The 15,483-nt window shown below is 39.4% G+C and overlaps 1 long non-coding RNA gene across 1 annotated transcript in view; it reads left to right on the top strand.

Moving 5' to 3' along the window:
* Positions 1 to 15,483, top strand: part of LOC144288733 (uncharacterized) — a 178,264-nt gene that overhangs the window by 80,650 nt on the left and 82,131 nt on the right. The gene's annotated exons all lie outside the window — the stretch shown is intronic.

Below are 15,483 nucleotides of genomic sequence, written 5' to 3'. Positions count from 1 at the left end.
ACCCTGCTTATGACAATAGAAGCTAGAAATACCCCTGATGTGGAAAGAAAGCCCCATCTTCAATATTTCCTGGCAGGATAAAGACTGGGCATTGAAATTAGGTAACATCATAGTTAATATGATATTTCTTGCACATCTAACTTTGAGGACTGAGGGTGAGAAAAACAAGGACACTGTTGAATAAAGGAATGTCCAATGATTTCCTCTTTGGAATGTGCACAAGGGATTATAAAGCTATAAAAGAACACAAGTGTGATGTACCTGCTGAGACCCCCATTCTGGACTTTCTCGGCTGCCAGGAGGGTTGGCCACTGAAGACACAACCGTGATCATTTCTGGGCATTGCCTTCTGCCAGAGGAAGCTGTGTTGCCCTCTTCACAGGGGCAGCCAGGGTCTAACAACTGACTGATGCAAGGATACAAAGACCCAGCCCTTGGCCTTGGAACTGTGACAACTCTGCAAGGCCATCTCAGTTCCAAAGATCCCAGTGGGATCAGTCAGTCAAGGCCTTCTGTTGCAAGTGCTTTCATTTCAACCTCTCCCTCAGCCCCATCCTGCTACCTGATATATGGTCTTCTTAAGTCTGCTCCCCAGTGAATTTCCTGCATGCAGATCTCTGCCTCAGAGTCTGAAGGCGTCTCTAGGAAACCTGACCTAGGACAATAAACTACCCTAAACCTTTCCCATCCAATAACCCTGACCAACGATAGACATATTTTGCATCATTTTTTGGTAATTATTTAAGGAAGTCGATTTTGGTATGACTTTCTTTTTAGTGAGAGGGATTCTTAGATTGTCTTAATAATGAAGAATGAGGACAAAAGTAAAAACATAAAAAAAAAAAAGGTAAAAACTGTGAGGTCATCGAACTTTCTTTTCTTAGGGACACAAGCCAGAATTGCATTCTAGATGCTCATTTTTAATAAGCCAATGGCCAAACAAATGTCAAACACCAAAGAAATGTACTATACAAATGAATTAATAAAATGTTGACATAATATTTTTAAATCTCCCAGTAGATCAAAAGGGATCATGTTTTCATCAGGTGTTCTTTGAGGTCACTGTGGAATTCTCTCCCATTACTCCAGGCCTATGTGAAGCTAGTCACATAGCTTCTACTGAATCCAGTAGGGGGAAAAGCAGGAAACTACAAAAAGAGAGGAGGTAGTAAGCAATTACTTATTTGCGATTCTGTATGGTGATAATTCAGTTCTTGATTTCCCCGTTTTTAAGTGATGAGTGTGGATTGACAGATTTCTAAATTCAGGAATAAAATCTTTGAAGTGTAAGAAGTAGACATTTGATTGAAATTTCCCAAATTTTAATTCTTACTTCCTGTAACCCTTCCCATTTCTCCTTGAGGAAGTAAGCCAGGAATGTATAGCCTACTTGAAATAAACATGAGAATATTCATTTTTATTATAGTCAACCTTGTTTGGACATGTGCAATTTCCAAAGGCAAATGCCAACAAAAATTCATTTTCAATGGCTTGACCTAACCACCAGTCTAAAGAAGGAAGAACAAGTTGGTCCAGTTTTCATTCTATGGTTCACCTTTTTAAAGTATTTCCTTACGTAGAGTAACTGACTCTATAGCCTGAGACCATACTTCCTATTCTATCAGCAGCTATATTCACCCCCTACAAATGATGAAGGAAATACCATTTTACCATCACTAGCTGATTTGCATCCAATATTCCCAATCACTCTTTCCTTATTCCACATTATATTGTTGCAATTATTTCTCTTTTCGCTCTATGCCTCATGGTCAGCCATTCATAGGAAAACAGTGATCTGTGAAATGGGGTGGAATGTTGTAGAACTGAAGAATCAGGAGTCCTAGGTTCTTATACCGATTTGTGTTGCATCACTTCACTTGCTCTCAGCTTTGTTTTCTTATCTGTAAAGCAAAAGTATGACATTGCTCTCTTTCCTGGCACTGACATTTATGGGTTTAATATACTTTGGAAAAGAACCATTCTATGGCTTATATGTAGCTAAATTCTCAAGAACATATAATGGGGAGAGGGTGATTTTTTTTAGAACTACATGATGATGATGATGATGATGATGATTATGTTGGGAGGTCCCCAGACTACCCCCCGCCCAGGTTCCATGATTCACTTGGAAGATTCACAAGACTCAGCATGTAGTTATATTCACAGATACGATTTATTACAGTTAAAAGAAAGGAAGGAAAAAGGCACATGGGTAATGTCCAGAGAAATTTGGCAGAAGCTTCCAAGGCTCTCTTGCAGGGGAGTCATGTGGGATGCACTTAATTCCCCCAGCAACGAATTATGACAACTAATGTACAATGCTGTCAATCTGGGAAGACTCTGTTAGAGACTCAATACCCAGGGTTTTTACTGGGCTTGGTCAATAGGCAGCCTCTGCCTGGCCTATACCCAAATTCTACCCTCCAAGAGGGAAAGCAGGTATTTAACATAAACTGTACGGTTTGTTCAAATAGTTTAAACGTCATAAGCCACTTATTTAATGGTGGTGGGAACTGCTATGGACTTGAATACATCCCTCCCAAATTTCTATGTTGAAATCTAACATCCAATGTGATGGCATTTGGAGGAGAGTACTTTGGGAAGTGCTTAGATGATGAGGGTGGAACCCTCATGAATGGGATTAGTGCCCTTATGAATGTGACCCAAGAAAGCTCCCTTGCCCCTTTGGCCATGTGACTGTACAATGAGAAGATGGCTATGCAGGAAGCAGTTTCTCACCAGACACCCAGTGATCCTGGACTTCCAGCCTCCAGAACTGTGAGAAGTAAATATCTGTCTATAGGCCACTCAGTCTCTGGCCTTTTATTACAGTATTTAAAATACACAAGGACCCTCCTGGAATCTAAGTTCCCAAGGGCCAACCCTGCAAGCAGGTTTATCACAAGGATAGCAACGAAACCTGCTGTATTGACTCTTCTCTCTCCACAGTTACATAGTATGTTGGTTTCTGAAATCACTCTTGGATATAGACACTTGTATATCCTGAGTTAAGTAAAAACCAGTATTAAGTAAAACAATGTTTCCAAATAAGGGTTTTTTTTTTTTCCATTGGAATACTGACATGTTTATTTTTTTAAAAACTTGGAAAATTAAAAAAAGATGAAGAAAGAAAACATTACCTATATAGTAGCAATTCCTAAACATAATTAGATAATTATCTTCCAAATATTTTGGACACGATTATCATAATGCTTATTTAAATTATGGTTTGCTCTTTTCATTAGAAAAGAGAAAAAATTTCATATTATTTCAGAGCATTTTGCAGACATCAATCTGGAATGACTGTATTCCATTGTATCATAATTTACATAATCAATACCCTTTTTGTCATTTGTCTATATCATAAGTAACTCTGTGGTGAATTTCTTTGTGTGCAAGACCATTTCTGTATTTAGAATTATTCCTTAGGATGCATTCTCAGAACTGGATTTATTAAGTCAAAGGTTATGAATTTTTAAAAGACTTGCTATCTCTGGCCAAATGGCTCTTTGGGAGTTGTAACATTTGGGCATCTGCTAATGAAGTATTTCTCTCAAATGAAATGATGCTTTCATGTGTTTTTCTCCCAATGCATATCTGTGGTATTTTTTCCTTTTCACTTTTTCTCCCCATTGACCTCCTATATTATCTAATTATCTTACCCCTGGGGAACTTCTTTGGGCAAAGGCACAGCATTCATAAATGTCCTCTTTTTAAAAAAGCATTAAAAGGGATTGCCTGGAATTCCCGTCATGCATTATCACAGACTAATTCATTTGTTTTCTGAGCAGATAGAAAACAACTTCCCCAGATTTTCCTGGGAGGCAGAGAGGAGGTGAGAGAGGAGAAGGGGAAAGTCTGGAGTCCTGGGAGATCATCCGTAGGGTGGTTGGATGGTGTACAAGATGGTACAGTAGGCCCTGGGCAAATGAGAGAGTAAAAGTTGGATTCTGAAATACAAAATTTGAAAATCTATCCAGAGATCCAACATAAACTTTATGATGTCTTGCTCAAGAATGGATCTGACCAGGGAGGTGGTGCAGTTCACAGAAAGTGGGCTTGGAGTTGGACAGCTGAAACTGGAGCTCTTGCGCCATTGCCTGCCAAATGTGAGCCCTCAGCATGGTATTTCATCGTTGGCCCTTGATGTCCTCGCTGGTACAAGAGACTGTAGAACACACCCAGCCTACCTGATAAGGCTACTGGCCTCAGGTTCAAATTTGGTAATGAATGTTGAGGAAATTACTGTGCAGAGTGCCTGGTGCATGGGGGTATATTGAATCAATGATTATTGAAACTGAGGGGGAATGATGGGTGAGAAAGTCCTTTGTGAGCTTGCAGGGTGGTGAAAAAGCATAAGACTCTTCACCCCTTCCTCAGCTTGGTTGTAAGCATAAGGCAATAGTAACCATTGAAAATGGTGGTTTTTAAGTTATAGCAAATGCCATACTGTTTTCTGTTGCTAGGAGCCAAACCAAGAATTCTTCTGCTGGCAATAATCTAGTTTCATTGTGGTCAGAATATTTTCAGTTGGGAGAAAATCCTACAGCACCTTACTATTTGCAATGTTGTTGTTTATCAAAATCACATATACTCAAATGAACAAAACTCTCCTGATAAATTAACAATAATTAAGTTCATTAAGATAGTGTGTTTGTTCCCTGGTAGTGTGCATATGTGTGTTTCAGCTTTCACACAATTGCAAAAGTTACAAAATTTAGAAAACACAGAAAAGTATAAAGCATCAAAACTCCATCTCCCAAAGGCAACCACCATGAATAATTACCATTACTCCCTTCCAGCATTTTCTAAAAAATATTTTTATTTATTAATTCATGAGACACACACACAGAGAGAGAGAGAGAGAGAGAGAGAGAGAGAGAGGGGCAGACACAGGCAGAGGCAGAGAGAGAAGCAGGCCCCATGCAGGGAGCCTGATGTGGGACTTGATCCCAGGACTCCAGGATCACGCCCTGAGCTGAAGGCAGATGCTCAGCCGCTGAGCTACCCAGGCATCCCCCTTCCAGCATTTTTTAAATTCAGTTTTGAAATCATCAGTTTGTTCTCTAGGCAACATAGTAAAATAGAAATAGTGTTTTATTTTGGATTCATGCAGAGCTTGTTAAAATCTGGCCTCTGCCACCTGCTACCTATGCAATCTTAGGAAAGTCACTTAGTTTCTCTGAGGCTCATTCTCCTCATCCATAAAATGGAGATAGTGATACTTGCTTTCCAAGTCAGGGTTCATCAAAAATGTGTATAAAGAATTAAAATGCACAATGTACATAGATCAATTCATAAAACCTGTAGCACACACAAAGCTATAGACCATACCCAGAAAATAAGCTATAGTTCAAATTATTTGTAAGTAATGTAGCAAATAATTTTTATATGTAATAGATACCCATGCTTATATATATCAGCTAACACATGTGCACAGAGGGATGCTTTCTAAGCAATGATAATTCTATCATAAGTATTCAATAAAACAGTAAGGTCTGGCAGGGCTATCTCCATGCTGAACTGCTGGAGGTCAGAGGCTCAGCTGTCTGCATGTAAGAAGGAGGTGGTGTGACTATGAAAGACATCACCTCGGCAGTACTCAGGGCATATTGGAAACATAAATTTTACTTGTAAATTTATTCCCTTCCTTCCAAGAGAATTAAACGATATGGACTCTTCAATACAATTTAAAACAAGATACAGAGGGATAAAATCAAATGGAAGCATTCCTCTGACTTTACAGCATTTATTGAGCACCTACTATGTGCTAGGATAACTCTCTGGGTACTAGAGGAACAGGCAAATGAGACTGCTCTCTCCTCAGGGAGCTCCCAGGTTAGGAAATGTTTTCTCAATGTGTAACCTGAACATGCCTTGTAGAGAATCAGCTAGAGTGCTTCTGAAAAATAAAAAAAGGAAGATTGTTCATCCCTTGCCTGGGAGCCCTTCCTCATCAGAATGCTGAGGGTCTCCACAATTCACCACCTCTCTGGTCAATGGACAAGCACCATGGGGAGACAGACTTAGCTACAGCTTGTTCTGAAGAGATGTTCCAGTGTAATTACGGCTTCAGCCGTACATTACGGGGGTGTTAAGAATGCAGACTTTGGAAACCAACAGACCTGGACTGTTTTGCTGACTGGCTGGGAGTTTGGTGCAGCCTTCCAATCTCTGGGAGTCCCTATTCTATCAGTGGGTCTACCTGAGTGGTGTTGCGTTATGAGACATGACATCCTATGAGAACATGCTTATGCACAACCTCATTCATAGGATGTGCTGGAAAAGTGGTGGCCGTTGTCATCATCCACCATGAAGGCAAGTGCAGTCGCACCAAAATCTGATTCCTACTTTGCCACCAGTTAGATCCTTAGATCCCAGAGCCACAACACAGACATTTCTGGGGCCAAGGTCATTTGAGGCTCTGGCCAAAACCCTGCCCCTGGAGCCTGGCCATTAACCCACAACCACTAAGAGCTGAGTTCACAGAGACCTGGCTGGGAAGAAAGAGGTCTTGCTCTCTCTCCTTCCCTCCTTTGCCTCTTCCCCTCCCAGTTCTCCCTCCCATCCTGTTCATTGGAAATGATGCTCCGCACCCCCACCCCAGGACACTGCAGGCGCAGAAACCTGTTACCAGCTTTGTCAGATCCTGGAATGGCAGATGGATGCAGCCTGCAGCCTCTTCCTGCCTCCAAGATGTCTTCATCTGTCCTCCCAGGACCCCGGCAAAATGCTTTTGGCAAAAGCAGGCGAAAAGCATAAAAATTAAGTATAAGGTGCTGCATTCCTGGGGCTTTTATGGGTTTGGATGTGTAATGAGGGTTTAACGGCAGTCAAGAGGCAGGTAATTAGGAGCCATCGCCTCTGATCACCCCTGTACACAGCCCCAGATAGCTCCTCAACACCTCCCGAAACCTTGTTTGCTTTCTCGGAGGCAGGAATCCCACAAGGTCTGCACATTGCCAGCTGTCCCGCTAACGAACTGCCAGCGTGCTCCTGAATGGGAGCGCTCCGCCTGGCCAGGCTCCCCAGCAGCCCTCGCTGTCTTCCCCAGCCTGATTGCCTTTATCTGGCTGGTGCAGGAGCCGCTCCTAATCACGCTGCTGCTGGCCTCCGAGGGTCAGACACGGGACCATCGCTACCCAAACAAACGAGGAGGATGTCACCTTTGGGGGAGACTGATAAGCAGTTGGCAGGCTGGCCACGGGGAAGGGAAGGCGCCAGCAGCCAGCAATCTGCAAAGGCCGTAAATATGTTACGCTCTCAGCGGGGAGACGGGCGATATAGGCACCAAGAGGCCTTTGTTTAATGAGCTGTCAGAAAGCAGGCATGAAATTATGTTTGAAAACATGTGCAAGCTGCAGAGACAGAGCGGGGGCCTATAAATGGCCCTCTTCCTTCGTGCTGGATGTTTCGAGCATCTTATCAGTCTGAGAACTGTCATAGGATGAAAGCTATCATTAGCAAACTAATGGTGTTTGAAAGCTACAAATTTTTCTCTCTCTTCTCCATTTTTGACTTAAATGGATTATAGAAAAAAAAGTCTTAATGGTTTTTTTTTTTCTTTCTTTCCTTGGGATTTTGGTAAACATGCAAATTGGAAGAGAACCAAAAACAAACCACACACACACACAAAATATCTCTGGAAGAATGAACGAAACGGTTTTACTTGGAGTTTCTGCTCAGAACAACCAGCTTATGTGCTTCCCAATTCTGTTGAGACTCTGTTCGGAGAACTCTAATGTACCTCCAGCCAGCATTTTATTTCAATCAGACTCGTAAAAGAAAGCATAAATATAAAATAAATGGCTCTCCTCTACTCTGAGTATTAGAATTAGTGGGTAGGTATAATATCACTTCCACCATATAAGCTATCAAATAGTAGAGGATAATTTTCCAAAGACTTGAAATTATTCTTGTGGGTCACATGGCCATGAAGTTTATTTCTATTAAGGGTGACACTTAAAGACTTTAAAAAATCTGCCAAAACTGAGAGGCATCACTGATTCAGAGCATATTTGGGGCCCAGTTCTTAAATTCTGAAATGATGTATGTGGCTTGGTTGCCATATATGGATCTTTTCCTCTCAATGCACAGCAGACCTGCATTTTCTGCCTGCAGTCAAACCAGGCAGCCAGAAATGACTTGCACAAAACCCCTTTCCCCTTAAGATGTTAACCAAGGCCCCTTCAGGAGAGGTGGCCAAATTAGCAGGGACTAGTCTCCTGGGACCATATTGTCCACAGACTGGAGAGTGGCAAACTGTTGTCCTCTAGCTTTGAGAAGAAGAGGAAGGCAAGGTCTTGAGTTGGAAATCATAAAGTTAGATTGAAAAGGTCAAAAGGGAGTAAGGTTTGAGAAACAAACTAAAAAAAAATAGAAAAAGAAAGAAAGAAAGAAGAAAGAAAGAAACAGGGATCAAAGCAATACTTTTTGAGGCACATTAAACAATAACTACCATTCACATGATAATTTGTCTTCCTGTTCCTTATGCCTATCCCCAACTTGACTTGCTGATGAGAGATCAAAGAGTAATGGACCTGAAGTTTAGTGCAAGTAAAAGGTGGCAAGGGACTCAGCTCCTGACGGCCCAGAGCCTTTACTCCCACCCACTCAGAATCATCCTTGAAAGCATTCTCTAGTCCCTCTCTCTTGAGCATCCACAAAGACTCTGAGCACAGAGCCTGATGTGCACAACATACTCAATCTGAGGTCCCATGCAGGAGGGAGAGCTTCAGCCCAGAGGAGATGAGAAAATCAAGAAAAAAACAAAATGAGGAAGAGGACAGATATGTCCAGGATATGTTCTTTGTCCAGAATGGGGACTGTGAACAAAGGAAACCATCAACAAAATGAAAAGGAAGCCTATGGGATGGAAGAAGATATTTGCAAATGATATATCCAATAAGGACTTAGTATCCAACATATGTAAAGAACTTCTATAACTGAAAACCAAAACCAAAACCAAAAACAAAAACAAAATAATCTGATGAAAAATGAGCAGAGGACCTAAAGAGACATTTCTCCAAAGAAGATAACCAGATGACAAAAAGACACATTAAAGGTGCTCATCATCATTCATCATCAGGGAAATGCAAATAAAAACCAGGATATCTCCTCACCTCTGTCAGAATGGGTAGAATCAAAAAGACAAGATGAGTGAGTGTTGGTGAGGACGTGGAGAAAAAGGAACACTCGTGTGATTTTGGTGGGAAACTGGTGTGGCCACTCTGGAAAAGAGTAAGCAGGTTCTTCAAAATTTTAAAAATAGAACTACCCTATGATCCAGCAAACCTACTTCTATTTACTCAAAGAAAATGAAAACATTAATTTGAAAAGATACATACAACCCTGTGTTTATTGCAGCATTATTAACAATAGCCAAACTGTGGAAACAACCCCAAGTATCCATCCATAGATGAATGACTAAAAAAGATGGGAGGTACACACACACACACACACACACACACACACACACACACACACTGGAATATCACTCAGCCATAAAAAGAATGAGATCTTGCCATTTGCCACAACATGGATGGATCTAGAGCTTATAATGCTAAGTGAAATAAGTCAGTCAGAGACAGATAAATACCATATGACTGCACTCATTTGTGAAATTTGAAAAACAAACAAATAAGGGAAAAAAGGACACAAACAGATTTTTAACTCTAGAGAACAAACTGGTCGTTGCCCGAATGGAGGTGGGTGGGGAAATTGGTGAAATAGGTGAAGGGCATTAAGAAGACACTTATGGCAATGAGCGCGGAGTAGTGTATAGAATTGTTGAATCACTGTATTATATACCTAAAACTAATGTATTAGTTACACTAGAATTAAAAAAATAATAATAATAAAATAGAAAATAAGATGACTAAGGAAAAAAAAATCACTTATGAAGCTCTTCCCCAAACTTGAAAATAAAGGGGACAGAGAACTAAATATACATTTTCCTTTCCTCCTCCTCCTCCTCCTCCTCCTCCTCCTCCTCCTCCTCCTCCTCCTCCTCCTCCTCCTCCTCCTCTTCTTCTTCTTCTTCTTCTTCTTCTTCTTCTTCTTCTTCTTCTTCTCCTTCTTCTTCTTCTTTTTTGGAGGGCGGGGAGAGAGAGAGAGAAAGAGAGAGAGAATCTTAAGCAAGCTTCACATGGAGCCTAAGTGGGGCTCAAACTCACAACCTTGAGATCATGACCTGAGCTGAAATCAAGAGTTGGACCCTTCACCAACTGAGACACTCAGGTGCTCTTGAATAAACATTTTTCCCAAAAAGACATACAAATGGCTACAGGTACATTAAAAGATACTCAATGTCACTAAATAGGGAAATGTTAATCAAAAGTACAATGAGATATCACTTAACATTTGTTTGAATGGCTGTCATGAAAAAGACAAGAGATAACAGTTGGGACTGATATGGAGAAACCCTGTACACTGGGGGTGGGAATGTAAACTGGTATAGCCACTATGGAAAACAATATGAAGGCATCTTGGGAAATTAAAAATAGAACTACCATATGATCCAGCAATCCCATTTCTAAGTATATATCCAAAGGAAATAAAAACAGGGTATTGATGAGATACCTGCACTCCCACATTCGTTGCAGCACTAATCACAATAGATAAAATATAGAAACAACCTAAGTGTCCCTCAGTGGGTGAATGGATACAGAAAACTTGGTACATATATATAGTAAAATTGTTTAGCCATGAGAAAGAAGGAAATCCTGCCATTTGTGGCAACATGGTTAGATTTTGAGGGTGTAATGCTAAGTGAAATAAGCCAGACAAATATTGCATGGTTATTACCTATATGTGGCATCTATTGAAAAGTCAAACTCATAGAAGCAGAGTAGAAAAGTGGTTGCCAGGGCTAGGGGTTGGGGGAAAGAGCGAGAGATTGATAAAAGGGTGCAATCTTTCAGCTATAAGACAAATAACTTCTGAGAAACTTGATGTAAAGCGTGAAGACTATAGTTGATAACACTGTATTGCATAATTGAATGTTATCAGTTTCTTGAGTGTCTTTCCAAAGTTTTGTTTTGTTTTTTAGTGCATATGTAAGCAAGTGTTTAGGACTTTCATGTGTCCATCTTTTTTGACATTTAAATCTCTAATTGTCAATGGGAATTTATTCTGGTGTGAGAAACAAGATATAGATTGACCTTAATTATTTTTCTAGAATAAAATCCAGTCATTCAAACATTATTTATTATGTAATCTGTCTCCTAATGATTTCAAGTGCTACCTTAATCATAAGTACCTATAGGTGCATACGTATCCTATATGTATGTATTTTAAATTTCTATGTGTATTTTAGACCATTTTGTTACATTAATTTTCTATTTGTATGTCAATACCATGCTCTTCTTTATTATTATCTATCTAGTTATTATAGCCTTATACTATGTTTTAATGTCTGATAGTGAGGTACTGTTTTTTTTTCTCAGAAACATTTTCATAATTATTCTAGATATTATTGTTTGTTCATTTTTCACATAAACTATGGAATCAGCTTATCTTGTCAAAAACTATTCTAATACTTTTATTGTAATAGATTTATGAATCAACTTAAGAAAATTAATATATTAATGATATTGAGCCTCCTGTTGCCTTCCTACTAGTTGAAATCTTCTGTCTCACTCAGGATTATTTTAAAGTGTCATTCATGAGTATCTTCTAAAGTTTGTTTTTAAATATCTTTCTTACACTTGTTACTACTGGACATGAGATCTTTTATTACATCTTCTATCTGTTGCTTGTTTTTAAAAAGTCTTTTAAAATTTCTCTATGTTAACTCTGTACCTAGCCATTTTACTGATTTCTTTTATTGTTTATAATAGATTTTCAATGGATATATTTAATTTTTACAGATGTGTAATCCTATAATGGTAACTATAGTTTTACTTTCTTTTTTATTATATCTCTAATTTCTTTCTCTCACGTCATTGTATAGGTTAGTAGCCCTAGAATAATCTTACGTAACAGTAGCAAAATTGAGATGCTTGTATTGAATTTATTAAGAATGAAATTTGAATGAATACTTAATTTTATAAAATCAGATTTTTAAAACCTCTATGAGATTAATTATATTATTTTCCTCCTGGAATCTATTAATATGGTGAATAAGGAAATAGATACCTAAAAATTGAACCCTCTTTGCATTTCTAGAATAAATCCCACTTGATCATCGTGATAGAGAATTTGCAGATAGTCTTTTCATTATCTTAATTTTCAGAATATTTAATAATTTTAATTTGGCTTTCTACCTTCACCCAGATTACTTTTTTTTTCCACCCAGATTACTTAAGAAAGAATTATTAGTATGCCAGGAGTAGGAAATTTTTTTTTACTGTTAAATTCCAGTTTTATAGCATTGTGACTAGAGACTATTGTTTGCACTATTTTTTTTTAAAGATTTTATATTTAGTTTGAGAGAAAGAGCAAGTGAGAGAGAGAATGAGTTGGGAGAGAGGCAGAGGGAGAAACAGGCTCCCCGCTGAACAGGGAGCCCAATGCGGGCTCAATCCTAGGACTGTGGGATCATGACTTGAACTGAAGGCAGATGATTAACCAACTGAGCCACCTGTATGCTCCAGTTTGCACTATTTCTAATTTTTGGAACTGATCAGCATTGCCTTCCCTTATAGATAACTATCTCACAAACTCATAGCCCCTTAAATTTCTTACACCTTTTCTTCTCTCTTCACTCTTAGCTGATGACTTTGCTTCCCATGTCACTGGAGCACAAAATGGAAATATTTGAAAAATAAGTTCCACCAACTGCCACAACAATATCTTCCTACCTACCAGGGTCTGGACTGTATACACTGTTGCCCCTCCCCTTCATTTCTAACTCAAAGGCTTCATTTTAGCAACTGTCTCAGCTTTTTCCTATATCAACAGTTTCCCCCCTCTCCTCCCACCTCCCACCAGTGCACAACCATACTGTTATCTCTTTCATCTTAAAGACAAAATGCAAACTAAATTATCCTGTGTTTTTCTCCTCCAGGCACTGCCCTCTTTCTTTGCCTGCTTCCTCCCACCTTCCAGCAAAACTCCTTGAAAGGCATCCAGTGTCAGTGCTTCCTTTTCCTGTCCTCTTCTCATTTAAGCCAATTCAGTTGGATTTGACCTCTGTCACCCCACCAAACCTGTAGATATGGGAGAGCTTGGTTCTTGTCTCAAAGAGTCAAAGAATGATCTTGTGGACAAAGGAGAGTGAGTAAAAGGGATAGAAGTTTATTAAGCAAAGATACAGAGAAAGCTTTCACAAGTGAGAGAGGTCCCAAGAGGGTTGCCACTGAGGGCTTGTAGAGTTGGTCTTTTATTGAGAGCCTAATCGGGGAACCCAAATCCTTTTAACATTATCTACTAATATCACCATTGAGTAAGGACTGGTGATAGCATCTGAAATGCCTTAGTTCTTTGGGGTCTGGTTATTCTTTCTTGGTCACAGATGACTGTCATAAAAAAGACAACCTCTCCGCCCACACCTAGGGCAAGATGGTCTGGTTTGTTCCCTTATTTCTGGTTTCCTTACACCTCAGCATTTTTGGGATTTTTGTGAACCTGCTTCCATGGCTCCCTACCTAGGCCTGCCTAGCCCCATTTGTCCCTAAAACTCACTGTCCTTGCCAATGACCTCTAGGTTGCTAAATCCAAATCTTGGTCCCCAATGAACTTGACTCTCAATAACACTAGCGTAATTACTCCAGCTTCATGCATGTGATTTCTTCACTTGTTCTCCAAGACGATACACACTTCACCTTCCTTCAACTCCACTGGCTGTTCCTTCTCAGTCTCCTGTAATAGTGCTTTTACCCCTTCACCTCATAGCATTGACATGTCCCTGGCTTGGTCCATGCATCTCTTAATCTCTTCCCCTCTCTCTATACTCACTCCCTGGCTGATTCTCTTCCAGTTCCATGATTTTAGATAGCATCTATTGTCAAATGATTCTGAAATGTATGCCTTCAGCTATAACCATTCCCTTAAGTATTAATTCATATACCTAACTCTCAATTCTGTATCTCCACTTGGATGTTGAATGGTTGTCTCAAATGTATCCTGCTCCAAACTGAAATCCTGATCTTCTACATCCCCGGAACTAGCTTTACCCACAGCCTTCACCATTGAGGTTAATGGCATCTCTGCCCTGGTGTCTGACAGGCCGTCAGTAATTAGAAAACATGAATTTCTATGCCTAGATGAGTGTTTACTGGAGCTATAGCAAAGGTTGTCTTATTGTCAGGAAAGGGTGGGGACTGTATCTCCATATTATAATTCTCTAAAGCATGAGCTAACTTTCACATATAGGGTCATTAAATCACCTTTTTTCAAATTCTGCTATAATACTTTGACCTGCAAAAGACCTCATCTTTGTACATTTGGGGACTATTCTCTTTCCTAATTAAAGTCAGATGGTTGGCTTGTGGTTGTTTTTTTTTTTTTTTTTTTCTTTCCTGAGCTGCCTTTTAACAGCTGTAGTGTATTGCCAATGAGTTATCAGTGGACAGATATGAGATTCCTTTATGATGTTAAATGACATATTACAGCATTTTTTCCACAAACTACAAAAGCTGAACATCATGGACACTATTAAATCTTATGCAAGAACTCTCCTTTCTAAAAAATACATGTTGATTTCTAAAATATAGCTGTACAATGTTTTTTTGGCTATTTTCCTAACATATGCTCTATTTCATGAGAAATATTTTTATAGAATTGGATGATCTTTTTTTGTCTCAAATTTTTAGACAACAAACAACAGCAGCAAAAAATCTGACCTTAAATGCTGGAATGGAGGAACCATAACTAATTAGTTTAAAACTAAGGCCTACTAATATAATTATTGATAGGCAAGAGTCATCAACAGATGCCTTGACTGCTGGATAATATGTTGCATAGTCTCAAATTATTGTCATATAGATAACTTATGAATTACAATGGAGAGAACAGAAGGATATCACCTAACTAAGAGGTCCAAATTAACATCATTGCTGACAAGAAAGACTGTCAGTGCCTCCTGATATGGTGGGGAGGTACATAACATCATTTATTTAGTATTCTTACCAAAATGTTTAACTTGAATATAATCATGAGAAACAAAAACAAAATCCAGCAACAATGATTCTGCGGTTATATAGGAAAAAGTCCTTGCTCTTAGAAGATGCATTTAGGGTTGAAGTATCATAAGTGCAACTCACTTTCTTTTTGTAAAAAAAGATTTTATTTATTTATTTGAGAGAGAGATCAGGCAGGCAGAGGGGCAGAGGGAGAGAGAAGAGGGACAGGGGCAGAGAGAAGCCGACTCTCCACTGGGCAAAGAGCCAGATGTGGGGCTCAATGTGAGGCTCAATCCCAGGACCCCAGGATCATGACCTGAGCCAAAGGCAGACACTTAACTGAATGAGCCACCCAGGCGCCCCAAGTGTAACTCATTTTCAAATGGCTCAATAATGACAGAGACAGAGAGAGCAAGAA

Source organism: Canis aureus, chromosome 18 (genome assembly GCF_053574225.1).
Source record: "Canis aureus isolate CA01 chromosome 18, VMU_Caureus_v.1.0, whole genome shotgun sequence".
In the NCBI taxonomy this organism is placed as follows: Eukaryota; Metazoa; Chordata; class Mammalia; order Carnivora; family Canidae; genus Canis; species Canis aureus.
Note: the sequence above shows the minus strand (reverse complement) of the source record. Positions and strands in the feature narration are given on the sequence as shown.